Raw genomic sequence first — 23,328 nt, 5'->3', positions numbered from 1 at the left:
TTGACCAGAATGTTTCCAGTTCATGGAAATAGTGATGCCATCCAAGAAGTATAAGCCAGGTATTAAAATACTGGTTTAAACTTTTAGAAATATGAAGAATATGTTAGATCAAAGTAAACTCTACACTGATGTATTCATCTATTGTCCAAGATCTAAAAAATGTCACACAATAACTTGCTTTTTTTTTTAAATATAAAGACTTGTAAAGAAAAACATATCACCAAGATAACTTCTGTTGACATTTTTAACAATGAGAAATAAATGACCTTCACAGGGGACATTAAAGAAGAATGGGCAGCTATAATATAAAATAAACTCTTCTCTTTATTTAATTTTCTGTAGCCAAAAAAAATAATAGCTATTTTGTCTTTATGTTGATTATCTTTCCAGAAAAATAAATGCCATGTCAGTGTGTGTGCGCACACACACTGGTGCACATATGCATATACACACTCCATGTATTTTAAATCAGTGATGCCTGATTACTATCACCCATCCTAGAACACCTAGTTCTTGGCCCAGCCCATGCATGTCCTGCCTAGGGTTCATTAACTATGGGCCCAATAATTCATAAGTTGCACTTTGGTTTTGGGTTCCTATTATCTACCTATTTGCAGTTTAATAGAATTCTGAGTTTAGCCCTGATTCCTTTGTGGTATTTAATGAGTATACAGTCAGACTCATGATAAAAATATGGAACTATTAAGCTGAGACTAAAGCAGTTATGTATAAAAGCACATCTAAGAGAAAACCAAAGCAAACAACAACTTAAAAAAGGATTTCTAAGTACATATTTACATCTTTTAATACTTAAATTATTTCCATGATAAACTGTAAACTTGACTGTAACTGGATTCTGTATGCAGCTTATGTATTGTTTACATATAGAAACGATCTATCACAGAGACATTGTAAATCTATGAATGCAATTTATACATTTATTGACTCATAGTCACTCAGGATGATGCAAAGATAAGACATCTGAACGCTCAAGGATTTTAGAAGTAGAGAAAGAATGCTGGCAGAAAAATAAAAACCATACACTATAAATATGGAAGATGCTTAGCTAGCCATGAAGACTTTTTGTAGCCTGTATGTTTCTAAATAAATATAAAAAACGCTGCTTCTTTCAAAATGACTTTACAAGATAGGGTTGTAGGTAGTATGTGAAGTTTCTGGATGGGAGGAAGCTGTGAGGAGGAGAAAGGGAATCAGAGAGAGTAGAAGGTGTACTTCTAAAAACTTAGTGTGGATAAATTTTCTGTTCCTGGGGGGTTGCTTATCCTTAGGCTTCAGGGTCCTGGTGACAACTGTGCCTGCTAGATTCTAAAGTGAATTCCAGGAAGAATTATATTCACTCTGATTATAATTTGATTAACTCATTGAAAAAGTTTTAGAAACATACTTCCTTCTTGGGGCAGAAAAGATGTATTTGCTTGGTCCTGGAGAGGAAGACTTTTCCCACGAGATGAGCGCCATGGAACCCACAATCCAGGGGAATTAAAGACATCTACCACAGCCCAGGAAAGATGCCACAACTTAAAGGGAGGCAACATGAGACTGAGGTGGGAATAGGGCCCTTGGGTGCTGCATTTGCTGTGGGGTTCTGTGCAAAAAAGTAGATATGGAGGTGTTCAGGTATAGACACCCTTCAATGCCCACTGAGAAAATTCAGTTACACCACCAAGCTTGTTTGTTTGTTTATTTATTTATTTTTCCATACAAATAATTTTCTGTCCTTGCCTAGGGGTTGAGACACTGGGGTTGGGAAGGGGTTGGGGCATGGGCCTTGACAAACAGCTCCTGGGTGAGGGCAAGTCTCGGATGGGAAGTGTTGAGATTCCAGGGCCCTGAGGTCTGGCTTAGTTCCTAGAGGTCCAGTGGGCTAAGGGCAACAAGTTCCCACACAACTGGGCCAAGGCCAGGCTGGACTTGGGTCTCGGTGGCTGTGGGAGTATGAGCTGATTGCTCTTGCCCTCCCCAGCAACCTCCATCCCCCAGGAAGGAAGGTAACATCAGTGTCTTGCTCCTGGTGGGGGAAGGCAACCATGCAAGTCATCAGGTTTAAATTAAAAATAATAAAAATTGCAATACACACACACACACACACACACACACACACAACCCCTGTCCAAACAAATCCATGACAAGCCTGCCTGGCCCACTGGGCACTCTGGCAGGTGAGGAGTAAGAACAGGTGGTCAGCCTACAAGGGTAACTGCTGGGGACTCAAGCAGGGCCTGGACAGGTGGTCCCAGCCTCCACTGTCAGCCTCAGCAATCTCCAGAATACAGCAACTGAGGCAGAGGCAGGAAGGGACAAGAGGTTACACAGGGGCTGGGGCTCCAGGTAGGTTTAGAGCTGGGACCTGGGTGTCACGCAGCTCCTCCTGTGTTCTCTGTGTCTATATCTTGATGATGTGGACAGGATTAGCTCTCGAGATTTATTGCACTGTTTTGGAAACAGCCTGGGGCAAGAAATGCCAGAGGCAGTGGGAGGCAGGAGATAGGAGGGCAGGGGGCAGGCGGTGGTCACCACTTGGTCTTGGCATCCTCTTAAATATTACAGATCACCAGATGCATGCAGGCTCTGGCATCGCTGGAGCTGTGTCCATCCATATTGTCCTGAATGATCTGTCAGAGGTAGTCAGTCATAAGGTTCCCAAGGGAGCGCTTGTAGGGGAGGCCCAGAAGGTGTGGGAAGAACACAGATGTGTCCACCACAGTGCTATGGTTGAACTTCAAGGCCAGCAGGTTGCTGCTCTCCAGGCTGTGTCCAATGAGGATAGTATCAGCATTAAACATACTCAGCAAGATGGTCTGGACATCCTGGAGGTACTGGAGCGAGATGCTTATGTCGGCACGGTCAGCCTCAGTCACTTCTGAGAACCTTGTGTTGTCGTCGACAATCTCATTGTCCAGCTTGATGAAGGTGTCTTAACCAACTGCATGTCAGTGTCTACCACGGTGATGCATGCCAGCTCCAGCCATATGTGGTGTAGAGCATTTCACAGTCAAGGGTATAGGCTCTGGGTTGAGCATCTTCTGGAAGTTCTTTATCAAAAGTCTTCATGAACCCCTCAAGATTTTCCTTTCGGCCATCTTGCAGGTGTTGCTTGGCAACCTGGCAGCCAGTGGAGCCAATGGTGGCCGAGCAGCACAAGTACTGAGTCTCCCAGCCACCAGTCCCTAAATGTTACCAGTGAGTAATATTCTTCATTGTGCACTCAGCGGCCTGAGGGGCACACGAGCGGCACACGAGATACTCAGTGCCACAGCAGCAGCAGACCCTGCAGGAGGAGTCTTTGGGCAGCTTCTCCTCAGCAGTGAAGATGACAGTGCCCCCTGGCTGCTTGGGAATGCAGGAAGGAGTAACCATTCTCCTTATGCTGGTCCTTGGTGAGCAGGCATTTTTTGAGGTGGTGGTACAGGGTGGCCTTTTTCAGATCCTCCACATCTGGGTTGCTCAAGCAATTGAGTGAGAAGCTGGTCTTGGTAGCTAACTTGTCCCTCAGCACCACCTCATGGGACACAACCCTGTGGCCACTGGTTTTCCTGAGACCAGGCACAGTGCTGGGGACCAGTCCCTGCAGCTTCTTGCGAGTATTCACAGCCATGTTCAGGTGGACGTTCCTGCTGGGCCTGCAGTCATTGGCCACCTTCTCTCCATCCAAGTGCCTTCTTGGTGGCTTCCTGGTTGGAGGAGCAGAACTTGAGGCACTCCTCAATGAACAGGTTGAGATATCGTTGGCAGATGTCCATGGGGATTTTGCCCCTGAAATCTTTGGGGATAATAGACTTCTTTAAACTCTGTAAAGATGGGCTGCGTGCCATGCATTTAGGAGGAATGGTGCTGGTGGTCTTGGACGCCATGCCTGACAGCATGTGCAATTTCAGGAGCTGGCTGCTGCAGTCCAGGAGGGTTCTCTTGGCACCTGCAGCCAGGCAGGGACTGGGGGTGTGGGAAATACTTCTGTTCTCACTGGGAACTGAGATGTGGATGGAGGACGGCTTCTTAGCCAGCTGCTGGTGGAGGACATTGGCCAGTAGCTGGCTGACTCCCTCTGAGCCTGCTGTACCCTCAGGTGATACACCTCCTGGGTGGTGGGAGCCAGTGGCATAGAGGCAGGGGCTCCAGGGTTGGGGCTGGGCAGGATGTACTTAGCTCTGCCTTCAGAACTTGCAGATGCCCTGGAGAAAACCAGCTCAGCACTGTGGCCCTCAGGCTCATGCTGCCCCACATATCCTGGGTGCCAGCATGGCTCTGTTCTCCTGGCCTCTGGTGTCTAAGAGCTCAGGCTATGCACTCAGCTCTGATATAGGCACAGGGAAAACAGAAATCCATGACCCTCATTGGATTGAGATGCTAATCCAATCCCAACTGATCTAATATTCTCTGGACTGGCTTCCAGAATCCCAGGGCTCCCTTAGGACTCCTTGCCTTATTTGATGAGATGAGAGATCCTCCTCTTTTCCCAGGGGACAGAGTGGTCAGACCAAATTGCTTCTTGTCCTTCACCTTCTCTTCTTTGGGGGCTCCACCCCAGGAGACACTCCCAGTCCCCTTACAGGTGAGGAAACAGACACAATCCCTCCCAGCCAAGGACCATGGGCGCGAGCCCAGCCCTGAACCCACTTCCCATGCCTCACTGGGGGTGAGTTCTCCCATCAAGCTTATTTATTCCTCTCTGTTCCATGTTCTCTTGGCTGTCAGTAAAAGGAAGGATGAGCTGGTTCCCTGCCCCTGCATCCCCACTCTAGTTGTGAGAGGGAGCTGTCCTGGGCTCCCCTTGTGCACAAGCATTGGATGCACAGAAAACCTGATGCCAGAATAGAGAGGTCCTAGCTATGGTCCCAAGGGAACTTTGGTGTTTCCAAATCTGCTGAGAGTCTGGGCGTTGGTGGTGATTGTGGGGGCAACACCGTTGTTCTGCTCCCAGGGGCTGCTGGGGAGTGGACTTCAATCAGACACCACAGCTTTCTAGCACTGTGGTTCTGGGCCTCCTGAGCTCCAGTTTCTCACTTGGACAATAGAGATAATAATTCTGATAACTCATAGAGCTGTTGTTTTCCCAATTTATGTTTCACATGTATACACCAAGTGCTCAATAAATGTTCATTATCATCCTCACCATCATTATTTCACAGATGATTACCAGCTTGGTGTGAATCTTGTCATTACTGCTTACCAGCTGTGCTACTTCGTTTTTTAATTTCAATTTTATTTTTATTAATTTCAGAGAGAAAGGGAGAGGGAGATAGAGGTAGAAACATTAATAATAAGAAAGAATCATTGATCGCCTACCACCTATATGCCCCACACTGGGGATTGAGCCTGCAACCAAAGGATGTGTCTTGACCGGGAATCAAACTGTGACCTCCTGGTTCTCAAATCGATGCTTGACCACTGACTCACACTGGCTGGTTTACTTTTTTTTTAAAATTAAATTTATTGGATTGACATTGGTTAATAACATTATGTAAGTTTCAGGTGGACAATTCTATAATGCATCAGCATCCAAAGTATAATTCCTTCCATCACCATATATTTGACCACCTTTACTCTCTTATCCTCCTCTATCCCCTTTCCCTTCTGGTAATTGGTGGGTTACTTCTTGCTGTGATTTGGAGATTTCTGTTTGTTACAGAGTAGAAAAATTTTTTAGGCCTGCTTAATTACCTAGCCACCTCAGTAGCTTGACAGCCTGTGCAAAGTTTCTAGGAACTGAGCTCACACACCTGAGCAACGATCTACAAAGCACAAACAGATCAACACACCTGAGCAACGGCCTACAAAGAACAGACAGGTCAAAATTAAGAATAGTCCTGACCTTTAAGTTGAATAGTCCTTACCTTTAAGTTACCCAGAAATGAATAACAGGAGGATGATGAATAGCTTGGCTAAAACTACGCAATTAGCTTTTGTAACTTGGCTTTACTTGCTATGGGAACCTGAACATGGATGTAGTTGTCCCCTTTAAATATTGGACTCTGCAGATGGCCATGGCTGCTTCTCTCTTGGGCTTCCTGAGTGGAGGCGTGGACACTGGCCAGTCAATAAAGGCTCTCTAAATTTTAATCAGTCTGGAGTTCTGGTCATTCTGTTGCTCACGCTCCACAACACTATTCTTTGAAAGAGAAATAATGTCCTCGTAGACTTTTGGGAGGATTCCTGTGTGTAATATGAAGTGTCTGGCAGGAGAATTTGTTACATGGTAGTTACATGGTAGATACTCTATAAAAGTTAGATTTGACCATTTTGCCAAGAAATGAAACCCAAGGCATTCTACTTTCACTAGAATGTTCCTTTGGAAGTGGGCCCAGCCCAGCTCATTCCTCTTCCCTCTCTTAAATTTTGTGATGTGAAGATGGGGTCACTGCCTTTGGGTGGTTCTTGTAGCCTCTCCTGACCCTTCCTGCTCATTGCTGTCACCATTGGCTGGCTGTGAGGTCCCAGAGTGCCTTGTGGCTGAGATGACATGTTTTGTGCATCCATCTCCGCTACCTCTGCCCACAGGGCGGGTGTGCAGTCAGAGAAAGTGCAGCTGACAGGCTGTGAAGTCTCAGGATTAAATTGAACATGTATAATAGGAAACAGCAAGTAAAGCATCTGTTTCCTAGTGTTGCCTTCATATGTGTGAGTCACACATTCCATGACCTTCGAAACACCCAACTTTGCAAGTTCTACTGTAATGTATAATTTTCTCCTAACATGCAATAAAGCATAAATGAAAATGTAACTGACCTCTTCACATCATTAATGCTCTTATAAAAAAGAATAAAGTAATTTATAAAGCCGTTAAAATATGATCCAGCCAGAGCACTTGCTGAAACCCATAAATCCCTGTCACTTGTTTCTGTGTGTACATGAGGTGAGCCACTGCCAAACTGGATAGCCCACTATTTAACTTCTCATAAAGCTCTGTGTTCTCTCACAGCTAGCATACTATTTTAATTTTATAGTATAAGAATGTGATTATTTTATAATAAATTCAATCCTCAAATATAGTCAGTGCTTTCAATGTCTCCAGACTACACCAGGGGGAGGACTTAGGTTTTTTTGGCTGATGTGTGCTATATAGTTCAGGCTGTGCACACCTCCAGGACTTCCAGGGAATAGCGCCCTCTGAAGTTGTGCTGTGGTCCTGCGCTCCTCAGCATTTACATTCTGGGGGGATTGGCATAGACATACTGCTATAAACTGAATGTCTGTGTTCCTCAAAATGCATGTGTTGATGATGGTATTAGGAAGTGGGGACCTTTGGGAGGTGATGAGATCATGACAGTGGAGCCTTCATGAATGGGACCTTATGAAAGAGACCCAGAGAGCTCCTTCACCCTTCCCAAAATGTAAGGACACAGCGAGAAGACATGGTCTACAAACTAGGAAGAGGGGCCTCACCAGACACTGAATCTGTCAGCATCTTGGTCCCAGACTTCCAGCCTCCAGAACTGTGAGAAACACATGCCTGTTGTTGATGAATCTCCCAGTCTGTGGTTTTGTTAGAGCTATATGTCTGAGACAGAAATGAACATGTGAGTGAACAGCAGAATTCAGGTGGGTGCTGCAGAGAAAGCTAATAGAGAGTTTAGAGTGGAGAGTGAGGAGGCTCCTTTAGTTTGAAAAATCAAGATTTATCTAAAGAGGTGACATCTTACATGACAACTGGAAACTGGGAAGAGCTAGTCAATGGAAGGTGTGCAAAGAGGAAAGTGACAAGTATGATGCAGGATCACACTCATGCTATGGGGAATGGGTTATGGGAAGTGAGAGAGGAGTAGGGAGCTCAGTGAGAGCTCATGGGTGTGGTCCAGGCAAGGCCTGACTGTGATGTGGAAGAGGAAGGGAACAGTGCAGGCCAGAGTCAGGATAAATTTGGAGGTGGAGCCCCTAAATTGTGCCCAATTTCCATCAGGCTCTGTCATCGCATGAATGGCTTCCTACATATCATCTTTTTTGCATGGTCTGGAAGTAGGTGAGGATGGCCTTGTTTTATAACCAAGATGGTTGAGGTTCAAATGAGTTAAGTAACTTACCAAATGTCACAAGTCTTACAAATACAGCAGTAGAAAAGGAACCCAGTTCTTTCTGAACGTGAAACTTAAGCTCTTTCTCCTGGGCCACTTCTCTTCATTGTCATTTCGGTGCCAAGACTTGAGAGTGGCACTTAGCTTTCTCTTTCATTTCCTAAGAAACATTAAGAAGGGAATCTCAACTTCCCTTGGGGACATGGATACTGAGCTGGGTTCATTCTCTGTCAAACTGTGTGTTTTTCACAATCTGATTTCAATACAGCAAATGCACATTTATATGATAGCGAAGTGGCAATGACTGCGTGCTGACACCTGGAGTGGAAAGTGACCAGCTGAAACCCTACAAGCTATTTTCATGGATGTTGCCCTTCAGCCCTAACCTGTTTGCTTTGTAGGTGAAAGGACATAGATCCCATTTGGCTATAAGATTTTGTTCAACTTTACGTCTTTACTTTTCTAGTTGGATAAATACAAATATTGTGCTTTTCCCCCCAGTTATAAATTGTACAGTAAAATATGGACTCTTGTTTACAAGGTATACTTTCACCCTTGCAATTACTTCCCTGGAATTTCCATCACTAATCATTTAGCAGCCGGTTACCCTTCCCCAAACTGAGGTCTCCTTTGTTAGCCAAAGGTTTAGATTATTTAAGTGAAGAGCATATTGTTCTAGAAATCATCAGTTCTCTCTGTATGTGGTCGGCAAACAGTTCCTCTTAATTTGGAAAAGGCCTAATGTAGATATGGGACATGCAGATTTCAAAACAACTCATGCATTCCTTACATATTTTGAATATTAACTCCTATCAACAAACAACAAGTGCTGGCAAGGATGTGAAGAAAAGGGAACCCTTGTGTACTGTTGGTGGGAATATAAATTGATGCAGCCACTATGGAAAACAGTATGGAGGTTCCTCAAAAAATTGAAAATAGGATATAAAAATTCCACTTTAGGGTATTTATTTGAAGAAACCCAAAATAGTAATGTGAAAAGATATATGCATTCTCCACAGCATTATTTATAATAGACAAGATATGAAAGCAATCTAAGTGTCCATTTTTAGACAAATGGATAAAGAAGATGTGGTACATATATACAACTAGAGGTCCAGTGCACGAAATTCGTGCACTTGGAATGGGGGGGGGTTCCTTCTAGACTGGCCTGTGCCCTCTCAAAGTGTGGGAACCCCACGATTGATCACCTCAAAAGGTAGGCCCTGCACACCCATCTGGGGTTACTTGATGGATTGCCCCAAAGAGGTAGGCCAGAGCCGGGGGTCCCATCTCTGTGGCATGTGCGGGGCTAGGGGAACCCTGGTGGAAGCTATGGGGAGCAGCTGCCGGGCCCCGCCTCTGCTGTGTGTGCAGCCATCTTGTGACAGCGTGAGGGCATTAAAGTGTGATGGCGTGAGGACCACCCAAGCTTTTATTAGTAAGATGGAATATGATCTATCCTAATGAAAGGGTAATATGCTAATTAGACCGGGTCGACCGGCCATCTTCTGGATGTCTGACTTCCTTCTGGACAAAGCCATAATGGTGGGGACCAAGGCAGAGAGGGCATTTGGGGGTGAGATCAGGCCAGCAGGGGAGGGCCATTGGGGGCGAGATCAGGCTGGCAAGGAAGGGCAGTTGGGGGAGAGATCAGGTTGGCAGGGGAGGGCAGTTATAGGTGATCAGGTAGGCAGGCAGAGGTAGTTAGGGGCAATCAAGCAGTCAGGCAGAGGCAGTTAGGGGCAATAAGGCAGAGAGGCAGGTGAGTGGTTAGGAGCTAGTGGTCCCAGATTGTGAGAATGATGTCCAGCTGCTGGTTAAACTGGCAGTCAGAAATCCCCCAAGGGGTCTCTGATTGGAGAGGGTGCAGGCTGGGCTGAGGGAAACCCCCTCCACACCCCCTGTGCACAAATTTTGTGCATTGTGCCACTAGTTCAGTCATAAAAAGAATAAAATCTTGCCATTTGTGGAAACATGGATAAACCCAGAGGGTATTATGCTCAGTGAAATAACTCAGACAGAGAAAGACAAATGCCATGTGATTTTATTTATCTGGGGAACCTAAAAAAACAAACAAACAAAATAGAAACACAAAGGACAAATTGGTGGTTGCCAGATGGAAGATTGGGTGGATAGGCAAAAAAATGGTGAAAGAGATTAAGAAGTACAAATTACCTGTAATAAAACCCATCATGGGGATGTAAAGTACAGTGTAGTGAATATAGTCAATAATTTTGTAATACTATGCATGGTTCTAGATGGATATTAGACTTGTTGGGGGTGATCACTTTGTAAGCTATATACTAGTAAATATCTAATCACTATGCTCTACACCTAGAATTAATATCTTTTGTCAACTGTAACTAAAAATAAGTAAAAAACACACAACTCATGCATTTACACTGATCAGTACAAACTTCTTTTTCCTCCAGTCTTAAAACAAAAACAAAAGACCACTTTCTTTGTCTACAAACATAGATACTCACCACTATCATAGCATCCATCCTACGCTGATTGTTCATTCACTCAACAGATGTTTATTGACACTCTGGTGTCAGAAACTGTGCTGGAAACTGAGAATATAGAAATGAAGTGCATTTCAGGTCTTAAAGAATTAACTTAGAGAACTAGTCAGATTAGGCTAAATGCGCACTTTTTAAATTTATTTATTTTTAAAAAAATATGCTTTTTATTGATATTTAGAGACACATCTGTGAGAGGGGAACATCATTGATCAGCTGCCTCTTGCATGTCGTCCACTGGGGATCAAGCCCAAAATCCAGACATTTACCTTGACCAGGAATTGAACTGGGTCTTCTTGGTTCCAGGGTCAATGCTCCACTGCGGAGTCACATCGGCCGGGTCTAACCGTGCACTTTTAAAGAACATGGAAATAATCACAAGCTCTGAGAAAACACCTAGAGGCTCCCCAGCTAGTTTCAGTGAAGTCTATCTAACTACTTAGTGTTTGGGACCCTAGGGCTTATGTCTTCATATCGAAAGTCTTCTCAACTGGGGGATTCTGTGTGTTTACTCATGCATTTATTCATATTCCTCAATGACGAAGGTGAGCTCCCTATGGTGTAAAAACTTGTTTATAAATCCTGTAATGAGTGACAGTCCTAAATGCCACGTCATTGCTGTGGTAACGATCTAGGCATTAGGGCAAACAAATGATTGCATAGGCTTTCTCTGAAGCAGAGAACACCAGAATGTCTAGGAGAAAGTGAGGTGGAGTTTAGAGAGTCTGGTTGAGTTGATGGTTCTAGGGAGAAAAATAGCTTTGAGATGTGTCCCAGGGGTGATTTTAGCTTGAAATACCATGTGGGATTGACCTACACCAACTATTCGGGACAGGTGATGGTCAAAGGGTGTCCTTCAGGTAAAATAATCAGCTGGCAAAGTCTTCCACTTACAAAGATAGAATACTATTGTGTTGCTTAGAGTCTGCCTAAGAGCATTTTTTTTTTTTTTTTTACCAAGAACAACCATAATGGCTTTTCCTGCATCTGATCTGAGTGGTTACAGCAGCTAAAAAGCCATTTGAAAAGCACATCTGCTAAATGCAAACCTGTGAAAACAATTCCTTCCATAAAGAGAAACCAGAAAGAGCACTTGTCACAGATGAGGTCCTGTTGTGATAGACGGGGACATAGCTTGCTGTTGTCTTCTCTGTACTGAATTCTTTCCTCTCTCACTTATTTTTACTTTCTGTTTGAATTGGGTTGGCTCTATTTTGCCCTTAAACATTCTCTTTACTCACTTACTGATAGGGTTGCAAGAGTGAAAGTCCATTCTGCCCACATCCCACAGAACTCAAAGCTGAGTGTTGTCAAGAGTCGCTTGACGTCAAGGCTGACTTTTAAATATGCCAGAAAGGCTTTCTTTGGAGAGAGGTCTAGACCGTCACATTCCCGTTTTAGAGAGCTGCTGCTGGCTGCTGGAATTCAAAGCCCACAAAATGCATTTCTAAACTTTTAATACACCACAGAGATGGGCGAGGGGACCTCAGATACTGACATTCATTTTTTTTGTTAATCAACACATTTAATGTACCATTCATATCTTCTTTTCTTCATCTTCCATCCCCTCTCCCCCACTTTTTTACAGCCCATTGATCTTGGAGAACTCATTTAAAAATCCTTTGTTTCTTTCTTGGTTGAACATTATAGATATAGTGTGTGGGGATGAGCTGTGCCTCATATTTTAATGGAATATTTATTTGAAAGTCTGTGTCTACACATTTAATTTAGAATCCACGGGAACCACTAAATATGCCTCTGGAATCTGCATAACTGACTGATAACACCTCTCCCAGCTCCTACTTTCTGACACAAAGTGACTTTTGAAACACTCCCCTTTTCCCTTTCTATTTAATGTACTCCAGTCCACCTCTTTTTTTTTTTTTCACTTTTTATAGTCCGTCATGGAGTATTTGTTTACCAAATGTTACTTTTCTTGGATGGAATCTATTTTTGAGAAGTGCAAAAGCAAACAACTGTGCAAAGCTGTCAGGCTTCATTTTATTTATGCATGAATAACACAAATAACTGGAAAATGACCTAGCCTGTTTTTCTCAGATTCAGATAGAAAAACTGCTTCCGGGCAATGTTTATGCCAAACTATTCATGCCAAGTTTCCAGTTTCGGTGCCAGCTGGGTTTTGCAGCCAAGTTGTAAACCTTTGGTAAACACGGTTTATAATGAAAGTGCGGACAGGACCTGGATAGGGCCGCAAGTGGGACTGCTGTAAGTTTACTCTAGAATAAAATTCTAACAGGAACAGGAGGGGAAAGAGGCTGGCTCAAAGTGTTCTCACCATAATGTGGAAAATATACAAATCTTGATATTTGATTACTAAAATCCCATTAGGCCCATTTAGGCGTTTTATGTATTTCCTTTGCCATCACTGCCGAGCAGCTCCATGCTCAATTTGAAGTGACTGCTTATTGTTACATGGTGGCTCTTCCAGAGCCTCTGCTCCCCTTTTAGCCTCTTACTCAGGGAAGGGGTGCTGGGGTGGGGGGGCTGAAAATTTCAAGACAGAGGTGGCTGTGTTCACTGTCATCCATCACGATGCATAGGAAAGAATCAAACATTTTATTTTAAAATTGGTTCACCAATATCCACTCAAGTCAATACTCTCTTTCCTAACATGATGTTTCCAGCGAGTTCTTTTAAAACATGAACGAGGTCACTTCTTCCCCTGTTTATAACCATAGTTTCTCATTTCCTTGAAGTGATACCACACGTCTACTGGGACCCACAAAATCCAGCGGGCACTGTTTCTTCTATGTATAAACTCATTATCTTCCTCCATTTCCTGTTGTAGAACAAATTCTGGTCCCCCAAATGTTCACTTAACTTCCAAAGTGATGGTGTTACAAGGTGGTGCCTCTGGGAGGTGATGAGGGTGGAGCCCCCCAAAATGGGACCAGTGCCCTTATACTAGAGACCCCAGAGGGTCCTCTCACCCCTTCCTCAGATGCAGCAAAAAAACACTCTCCATGAAGCAAGTACATCCACACCAGACATGGAATCTGACAGCGCCATGATCTTGGACTTCCAGGCTCCAGAGCTCTAAGAAATGAATGCCTGTTGTTTATAAGCTTTGTTGTAACAGCACGAACAGACCAGGAGACCTTTATTCAAGCTCTCAAACTCAATCAAGTGAGACTAATACCTTCCTGTTCCTGGAGCATTCTGAGCCCACTCCTTCAGGATGCCCCTCTGCTGGGAGAGAAGCCCTGCTTTGTCTCTCATGTGGCTGGTTTCTTCTTGCTGCTCAGGTCTCAAGAAAAATAGTCCCCTAAAACTCAATCTGAATCAGCTCCCACCTGCCCCGGCTGTCCTCCCATCCCCATCTCTTACATCATTGGGCATTTTTCTTCATATTGTGTCTGAGTTTACTTGCTTGCTTAGTTAACTGATTAGAGAGTAAATTTGATTAAAATGTAAATTTTGTAAGAGCCTGGATAGTTTATATTGTCTCCAAGTTGCAGTCCTGCTACCAGGCACACAGGGTTCCCAATACATATTTATTGAGTGAGGTAAATGTTTATTAAGCCAACATCTCCGGTTGGGGGTGTAGTAGCAAAGAAGATATGGTGATGGCTCACAGAGCAGCCTGGGTAATGTCCTGGTAAATCTGGTCACAGGATACCAGCAGGGTCAGGCTGTGTCCATGAAGCCCAAGGCCTAGAACACTCAGGAGCAGACTTCTGTGGGCCATCTCTACAGGTGATAAGGGATGAGTGGGTGTCCACAGAGGACAGAGGATGAGGGAGCCCCATTCCTTGCTTGTGGTGTTTTTTATGACACACATGCAAACCTATGATCCCAGGCAGACCACAAGGCCTGGCCAAGGTGAGAGCTAGGCCCTTGGTTAATGTGGTGTTGCATTGAGGTAGTTCTTACTTTTCAGAAGGGGCCAGAAGTCTCCTCTTCCATAAAAAGTGAGATTGTTCTGGCTTCTGGAGAACTTGGAAAAAGTCATTTGCTTTGAGGCACTTTAATTGCCAAGAAGAGAACTTTAATAAGTTCTTTGTTCTTATAAGTAGGATGAAGTCCATTGCCTCATGTGGGGTTGATTTCCGTGGATGATCCTGATAAACTAGAGCCCAAGGGTAGGATGTGGAAGCCTCCAAATATTGAAAGAACCAAAGCACAGTGAGGGCCACATGATGGTGAATGACAGAGATTTATATGAAACTAGAGGCCTGTTGCACAAAAAAATTCTTGCAATAGGTCTTCCCTTCCCCTGGCTGCCGGCATTGGCTTTCCTCTGACACCCAGGACCCAGACCTTCGCTCTGGTCGGAGTCGCCTTCAAGCCTTCGCTGCTCCCGCCGGAGCCGCTTTCAGTCTTCGCTCTGTCGCTTTGCACCTACATATGCAAATTAACCGGCATCTTTGTTGGCAGTTAATTTGCATATCTCGTTGATTAGCCAATGGGAGGCATACCATCTTTGCCTATTATTAGATAGGATAGGTGTGGATCAAAAATCATTGAATAGAATCATAACTATAAACACATCTCTATAGAGCTCAGCTGAGTCTAACTTCTCCCTTTGAAGATGAGTTCAACCTCCTCTGAAGTCATTACTTACCTGCCCAGCTTCGTCCAGACTGCTGCTCACCTGATCTTCATGCATGCCTGCTCTGGAGCAGGCCTTTTCTATACGTTGCTCATTACCAGGCCTGCTCCTCCTCCTTCCCCACCTTCTCAGGGAGAAGCTCCTGGTCACCCAAGACTGTCTTTCACAGCTGCAAATGCAGTGGTGACAGCTCGGACATCCTGAACATGTGTCTGGCTTGTTTTCTGTCTTTGAAATGAGGGGAAAAATATCTTGAAACACCTCAGTTTTTATTTGGGATTCATATTACCGTTAACAGTCAATAAGTGAATATCCTCAATGAATTGCTTCTTCCCAGTTAATTCCCTTCTTCTTCTCATACTCAGGCACACACATCTGTTTATAATCTCTTGGCACATGTGTTACAATTATTTAGTGAACACTTGCTATGTCCCCAGCACTTCCTGTGTTACCTCATTTAATGCTGACCACCATCCTGCTAGGTGGCTCTGTTGTTAACCTGACTTTGCAGGTGAGGAACCCGAGACTTCGAGGAGCCAGTCTCCCAGGAGCATGATTCTCCACCATCAGAGGTGGGGTTTAAATCTTGGCAGCCAGACTCAGTGCTTTGGATGTTCATCTTTCTCCATTTTTCAACATTTGATAACGGGGAAAACATAACAGGTCAGCTTACAGCAAAAATACTTCTATAAAAATAGTCCACACTCCAATAAGCATTGGGTCTGAGGACTGCAGCCTCTTTCCTGCCTGCCTGGGGCTCTGCATGGGCTCCTCTGGGCTGGAATGGGAGCTTCACGCACTACCCTCTCTGATGCCTCCCGGTCCTGGGTCCTGCCACCTGCCACGCCTACCCATTACCCCTGGCTCCTGCTTGTCTAGCACTGCTGCCCCTCCAGCAGCTGGACAGTGGCTAAGGCCCTCTTGGCTGCCACCAGCCCCATGCACAGCTGCGCCCTGTTGTACCCAGTTCAGGAGAGCTGCAGGTGTCCCGCACTGCCACATGTCACCCTCACCGCACCTAGGAGCCAGGTCTGTTGCCCTCAGCAGATCCAGGGGGAAACACATCATCACAATTGGTTTCTTTTCCATGAAGAGGCAGGTTTGCTCTTTGGTTTTTGGCCTGATTGATTCTGTGGTCATTTTAACTAGAGGACATTCTCTCCTGTGAAACACTAGTCCTCCTGTTCAGCTGAGTGACTCTCCTGGTGGGAGGAGAAGCCCTGCCCTCCATCCCATGGAAATTGGACCCTTTGTGTGCCTGTGCTGGGAGGGGTCTCCATTGCTGATTAAAATAAAATGAAAGAAAATAAACAAAAAAGTAAAGAAAATAAAGTAAAATAAGATACAAATAGTAAAGGACTGATTTATTGAGCAAAACTTGCCCTGCTTTGACTAGCACTGCTGTTAAAACCAGAGCTGACTCTCTGAGGAGCCCAAGAGGGGACAAACCCCCTTTAACTACAGTCTGACTTGTGTTCCCTATGATGTGTCTGAAGGTTTGAGTTTGTGAATCAGATGACAGATTCCGGAAGACACTGCCTGGGGCTCACACGTTTGGCATTGGACAGAATGGCCACCTGAACAGGAAGAAGGGCAGTTCCTGTCTGCATAGTGAGGGACTCGGTAAGGTGAGTCACCATGGCTCCAGCTCTAGACTTCCAGGAAGCTAATCAGAAAGTATTTTAAGTTAGAAAGCATTCTCTGGGGACCCTAACACTGGCCCTTGGCACAGAGGTGTTGATGCACACAAGACAATGTTTTGTCAAACCTCCACTCATGACGATCTCTATACAAAATTTAGTGTCTCCACACTGTCCTCCAACCTTTCAGCAAAAACAATTCCATTTCTTAACTATGAAATGGTTAAAAATATCAGAGCACACTTCCTCTGGCTTTTCTTGTTGACATTGTAAAAACAAAAGTATTGCAACCACACTGGAAGTTGGGCGGTGCTGTCAAGAAGAATGAATGTGAAGATAGAACAAGTCTTCAGGAGTACAGATAACAGACGCTGTTAGTCTGTGAAGGAGATTTTGTTGTCCATGTTTTAACCAGGAATGGTTGCTCTGTTTCTCATAAGATGATTCTGCTCCGTTGTCCTAGGCGGCAGCCCTTGGGGGAGCTTTGATGTGCTCATCCAGTAACAAGTTAACATCAAAAGGAGCCGTCATTCTGGCGACAGCCGCACAGACACTGTTTCACATGCCCTTTGCTAAGAGTCTTGGAGTTTGAAGTCTCTGGGGCCAATTTAAAAGCAAGCTCTGAGGAAAGAAGAAGGAAAGTTCTCTGAAAACAGTAGTGAAAGCTAATCACTAATAAAACAAAACGTTCCCATTCATCTGGAAAGATCCCATACATCAAATGCAAGTTCCATAAAAAAGACAGTTTGGTTAACTGATTTCTTTTCATTTGACTTTGAAAAGAGTTCATGGCAATAAAAAGACCAAGGGCTAACTTGAAAGCTTCAGACCCTAAAGATAGAACTAACGATGCATTGACAAGTGGGCTGCATGTAGTAAGCATGTTTGACTAAACAGAGTCAATGCGTGCCAAGGAATTTTAAATACCAAAGAAAAAAGAACATAAAAGAGAAAATAATAAATTCAAGGCCCCGATTCCAACATGTAAAATTCACTGTATTTAGCATGTACCCAGCATGGACTGTTTGAATGCAATTGGCAGCCATCTTTCACCCTTTGGTTTCCAGAGCTGTTCTTGGCCCACTTCCTCTCCATGCTTCGCCAGAGCCCCAGAGAGCCTCAGAGGCACTCTGCGGTAGCATGGCACTTTGAACCGCCGTGAAACCTTCCTCTTGCAGCCCCAAAATGCAGGCACACTGAAAGTGTTGTCTCACATAAAAATCTGGAGGTAGGTGATGCAGACCCAGGGCAGGTCAGTTCCATGAAGTCCCGAGACTTCCAGGCTCTGTCATCCCAAGGGTGTAGCCTGCATCCTCGTGGTGCAAAAAAGTGGCTAGAGTACCAGTAATCACATCTATGTTCCAATCAGCAGGATAAGGGGAAATACAAAAAGAAAGTGGAAAAGACATTTTAAGAAACACTCCTGGAAACTGCTACATGACACTTCTGTTCACATTTAACTTCAAGTTGGAGAACTTATTCTGGGCATTTGTCAAGATAAAATTCAGAGGTTCTATTTCTATGGGTCATTAAGAGAACAGATATTTAAGGACAATGTCAATCTCTATAGGGAAGAGAACAATTGATGTTGAGAAAGTGCCAGGCCTATGGACAAAAATAACTAAAAAAAAAAAAAGGGAAAACAATTTGTTTGAGTTGGTGTATAAGATTCCAGACAGAACAGAACACCGTGGGCAGTCCCCGGACCCACGAGGCTGACCTTTTGGAAGCTGTGTTTTGAGTTGCAGAATGGAAGTTGTTAGAGGTTAAGGGACTAGGCATCTGAGAGAAATGATCCAGGAAAAAGTAAGTGTAGGAGCAGCCTTTGCTCATATTTGCTGCAGGTTCTTGGAATTTTGGATTCACCTCTCTTGGTATCCAGCTAAAAGCTCTGGAGAAACTTGGATCACTCATCAGTCATCTCTGAGGCAGATATATATCATGTGGTAAATACTGTCAGCTTCTAGAAATCAGCTGCAGACATTGGTAGTTAAACACATGATTTAAGCCAGCAACCTGCTCTTTAGCCAGTGGTCAAAGCTGCTGTTTAAGGTATTGCCATGACAATGGACCTGGAGTCAAACATTCAGTCAATTTCTAAGTACTCCAAGGAAAATAGTAAAGAAATGTATCTAGACTCGCACGTACAGAGTATCACTTTTATTCATTGATTGAATCACCGGGACGTCCCCATCTCTTTATAGTACAGAGTTGACTGGAGGTTTCCGTGAATATCTGAGTCACAGAACTGAGCAGATGGATATGTGGTTTCCATCTGACAATTGATTCGTGCGATGTTTAATTCATTGCAGTACTTAAAATTTTTATTGAATTTATTGGTGTGACAGTGATTAAGAAAATTATACAGGTTTCAGGTGTACAATTCTATAATACATCATCTATATATTGTATTGTATGTCACCACCCAAAGTCAAGTCTCCTTCCATCAACATTTATCTCCACTTTACCTTCTTCTACCTCCCCTACCCCTTTCCCTCTGGTAATCACCATACTGTTGTCTGTGACTATGAAGATTTTATTTTCATTTTTGCTTAATTCCTGCACTTTTTTCACCCAGGCCCCCAACTTCCCTCCCCTCTGATAACTGTCAATCTGTTCTCTATCTATGAGTCTGTTCTATTTTGTTGCTTTATTTTATTCATTAGATTCTACATATAAGTGAAATCAAATGGTACTTGTCTTTCTCTGACTGGTTTATTCCACTTACCATAGCACTCTCCAGTTCCTTCCAAGCTGTTATAAAATTTCCTCATTTTTTACAGCCGAGTTTTAAACAGTGCGTAGTTAGGATGAAGTTTTGAACCTTAACTGCAGAAGAGCCTCTCCTCACCTAGCAGCTCTCTATGACCATGTGCTCTGCTCTGCGTCCTTGAATAACACCAAACTTCAAGCAAACTTGGGAAAAGGTTTCTCCTGTACTTACTTCCAGTATGTATGCTAAGCCTGTACAGTCGTTATCGCTCCTGTCTCAGGATGGAAAAGGTCACTACAGCCTGGAAATGCAGTCAGCTAAAATGGACTGCTTGACTTCCCATGGCTGCAGACCACGTGGCAGAGTTTTTGTTTGTTTCATTTGAGCTGTTTCTACTTTGAAAACACCAATTGCAGACTTAAAAAAGGCATGCCGTGTTGGTAAATTAGTTTATTGAGTACAAATCCCTTCATCCTTTCCTGCCTCTCTTCCTTTTAGTCATTATTGAACATCACAGTCAGAAAAGGTGTAAAACCATACATTATGGACTAGATCTCAGATGAAATATAGACAGAACAGGCAGATAGTTATTATATGTTGGATTACATATTTCTTCCAATTCTAAAGAAGTTATGTAATCTTTTAGAGGTAGGGAAATATAGCATCCAGTAAATTTTCTTTATTTTAAATTTCCTTAGTGTTTAAACTATTATGTAAGTCTCCTTTTTTCTCCATTAATGTCTCCCCAGCCTCTCTCACCGCCCCTCCCCCCCAGCATAGAAGCATAGAACAGACCACCCAGTAAATTTTATTTTACTTAATTAGGAAAAATATACATATAAATTTCTGATTTCTTAGTCTTTGGTTCTACCACCTTTAAAGAGATCAAAGCCTTTTTAATTTTATTTTTTTCAATTTCATCTTATTTTAAAAATTGCTGGCAGCATTATAGATGTTCCCCATTTTCCCCTGCTTTGCCCCCTCCACCTAGCTCCCATCCCACCCCAGGCCTTCACCACACTGTTGTCTGTGGTCATGGGCTACGCATATATACATATGTTCTTTGGTTAAGCTTTTCCCATTTCTCCCACCTCTGAGATCTGTCATTCTTTTCCATGCATCTATTTTGTCAGTTTATTTTGTTCATTAGATTCCACATATAAGTGACATCATGTGATACTTGTCTTTCTCTGACTGGTTTATTTCACTTAGCATAATATCTCCAAATCCCTCCCTGCCGTCTCACAGGGTAAGAGATCCTTCTTTCTTATAGCTGCACAATATTCCATTGTGTAAATGTAACACAGCTTTGTTATCCATTCACCTACTGATGGCACTTAGGCTTTTCCAGGTCTTAGCAATTGTAAATTGTTCTGCTATGATCATAGGGGAACATATATTCTTTCTGATTGATGTTTTGGGTTTCTTAGGTTATATTCATATGAGTGTCAAATGGCAGTTCCATATTGAATTTTTTGAAGAAATACCATACTGTTTCCCATAGTGGCTGCACCAGTCTGCATTCCCATCATCATTGCACTAGGGTTCTCTTTTCTCCACATCCTCGCCAGCACTTGTCATTTGTTGATTTGTTGATGATAGCCATTCTGGCAGGTGTGAGGTGGTATATCATTGTCATTTTAATTTGCATTTCTCTGATGATCAGTGACTTTGAGCATGCTTTCATATGTCTCTTGGCCATCTGATGTCCTCTTTGGAGAAGTATCTATTCAGGTCCTTTCCCATTTCTAAATTGGGATTGTTTATTTTCCTTTTGTTGAGTTGTATGCATTTTTTACATGTTTTGGAAATTAACCCCTTATCAGATGTATTATTGGTGAATATGTTCTCCCATCCAGTAGGCTCCCTTTTCATTTTGATGGTTTCTTTTGCTGTGCAGAAGAATTTTAGTTTGATGTAGTCCTATTTGTTTATTTTTCATTTGTTTCACTTTGCAACCATATTCTCCCTCTTAAAAATAAAATAAGTTCTTTCACATTTCTAACAATAAAGTTTAGATTTTATCTAAGCTCTATAAACTGGTAAGGAGTTACCAGTTCACTTACTAACAAATGTACTTATTAAGCACCTGTGTGCCAGCAAGGGGAAAGATAAATTAGAACAAAAGTAGGTGAAATTCCTGCTATGATAGAGTTTACTATCTAGAAGGAAACAAGACATCAATCTAAGAATTATAATCCACTGAGCCAAACCGGTTTCGGCTCCACTCAATTTTGATGTGAACCTGAAACTGCTCTAAAAGTTAACATTTTAAAAAAAATACAAAACAAACAAATGAAACTGATATAAAACTAAAGTCATGAAAAAGCTACCATGGAGAGTTACCTAATGTCATAAGATGGTCTTTTTGGTGATCTAATTTTTTTCCTGTGGAAGCAGTGCTCTAAGTGAAGAATTGGTGTTGATCAGGCAAACAAATCAATGTCCAGACAGAGGTTGGGGGAGTGAGCAGAGTGTAGCATGTGAGAGGACAATGAGCTAAGGCAGACGGTACCACCAGGTTAGGCTGAAGATGCTTGAAAAGGGTTTTTAGAGTGGTGGGAAATTATTTAAGGTTTTAAAAGCAATAACATTGGCTTCTTTCCAACATTTTCTCCCCAGTGTATTTTGTTTACTGAGGCAGACTTTGCCATGAAATGCACAAATCAGTGAATATTTACCTGTGTATCTGTAACTCCACCCCCCAAAATCAGAACATCAGAACATAGACTTCCATCACTCAGGGACCACCTGTCTCTTCCCAGTCAATGCCATTCCACCCCTCCACAGCTAAAAACCCTTCTGACTCCCACGGCCATAGAGGCATTTGTGTATAGACCAACAAGTCCTGGCTGCAGCCTGATGAATTTCAGACTGTGCTGAGCCAGAGAAACCAGACAGTCCAGACATCGTGTGATTGTTGAAAGTGTTGTGGCTTCATTATGAAATGTGGAGTGGAGAGAGGCAGAGGGTGTGGAGGTAAGTGTGAGGAAAGACCTTGATAGTCATGAAGGGTGAAGCAGGGTGGGCAGAGTGCCTGTGGGCTGTGAGGGCGCCCCTGCAGCAGACCCCGGAGTGTGCATCCTCATTCCATCTCACTCCAGCTGAGAGGTCCAGAGGGAGGGACTGGAGATCCAGTGCCCGAGGTTCCCGCCTGGAAAGTGGGGGTGCTAACAATGGCACCCTTCTCTTGGTCTGATATGAAGCATAAATCAGATAGTTGATGTAAAATGTTTGGACAGTGTTTGGCCCATGGCAAATGCTATCCAAGTAGAACTCTTGTTATGTCCAGGGAGACTGGTAGGTAATGAATGTTCTAAGCACACACTCTATAATACCATTCCTTACTGTTATCAAAAGGAAATACACCTGTGACATAAACATGTAGGGAATTTTGCCATGAAGATTTCAGGAAATTATATTTTGAATAAGACATACACCTTAGAACAAAATATCTTAAATGCTGAAAGGCACTTCGGCAGTTAAGGAACCGTTCAGTGAATTTAGTCTGTATTTTGAATCTCTGTTAAACAACTGGGTGTGTAATTTTTTTTTTTAATATAGTGGTGGTCACTTTTGTAATTGCTGGTGCGGCTGCCTGGAGTATAAAATTAAACACCTTTTTATAGAAAAATACTCCAGCTGATTTTTCTCTCTAATAATACAGGGTGACTTTTAAAAGACCTCAGGCACACAAAATACTATCTCTTTTTAAGTCTTTAGGATGGGGATCTTCAGAAAGAGTGAACCGAACACAAAATAAAAGAAGCTCTTTTCCTTTTTTTTTTTTAAACATATAAGCAAACACTATATGGACTCTGTAGGCTGTTGGGATTTCTTTATTAGATGACTG

At 43.2% G+C, this 23,328-nt stretch overlaps 1 pseudogene; it reads right to left on the bottom strand.

Moving 5' to 3' along the window:
• Positions 1 to 2,531: 2,531 nt before the first annotated feature.
• Positions 2,532 to 15,179, bottom strand: LOC102759169 (annotated as a pseudogene).
• Positions 15,180 to 23,328: the final 8,149 nt, after the last annotated feature.

This window comes from Myotis davidii, unplaced genomic scaffold (genome assembly GCF_000327345.1).
Source record: "Myotis davidii unplaced genomic scaffold, ASM32734v1 scaffold194, whole genome shotgun sequence".
Taxonomy (NCBI): domain Eukaryota; kingdom Metazoa; phylum Chordata; class Mammalia; order Chiroptera; family Vespertilionidae; genus Myotis; species Myotis davidii.
This window is presented reverse-complemented; position numbering and strand designations above follow the sequence as displayed.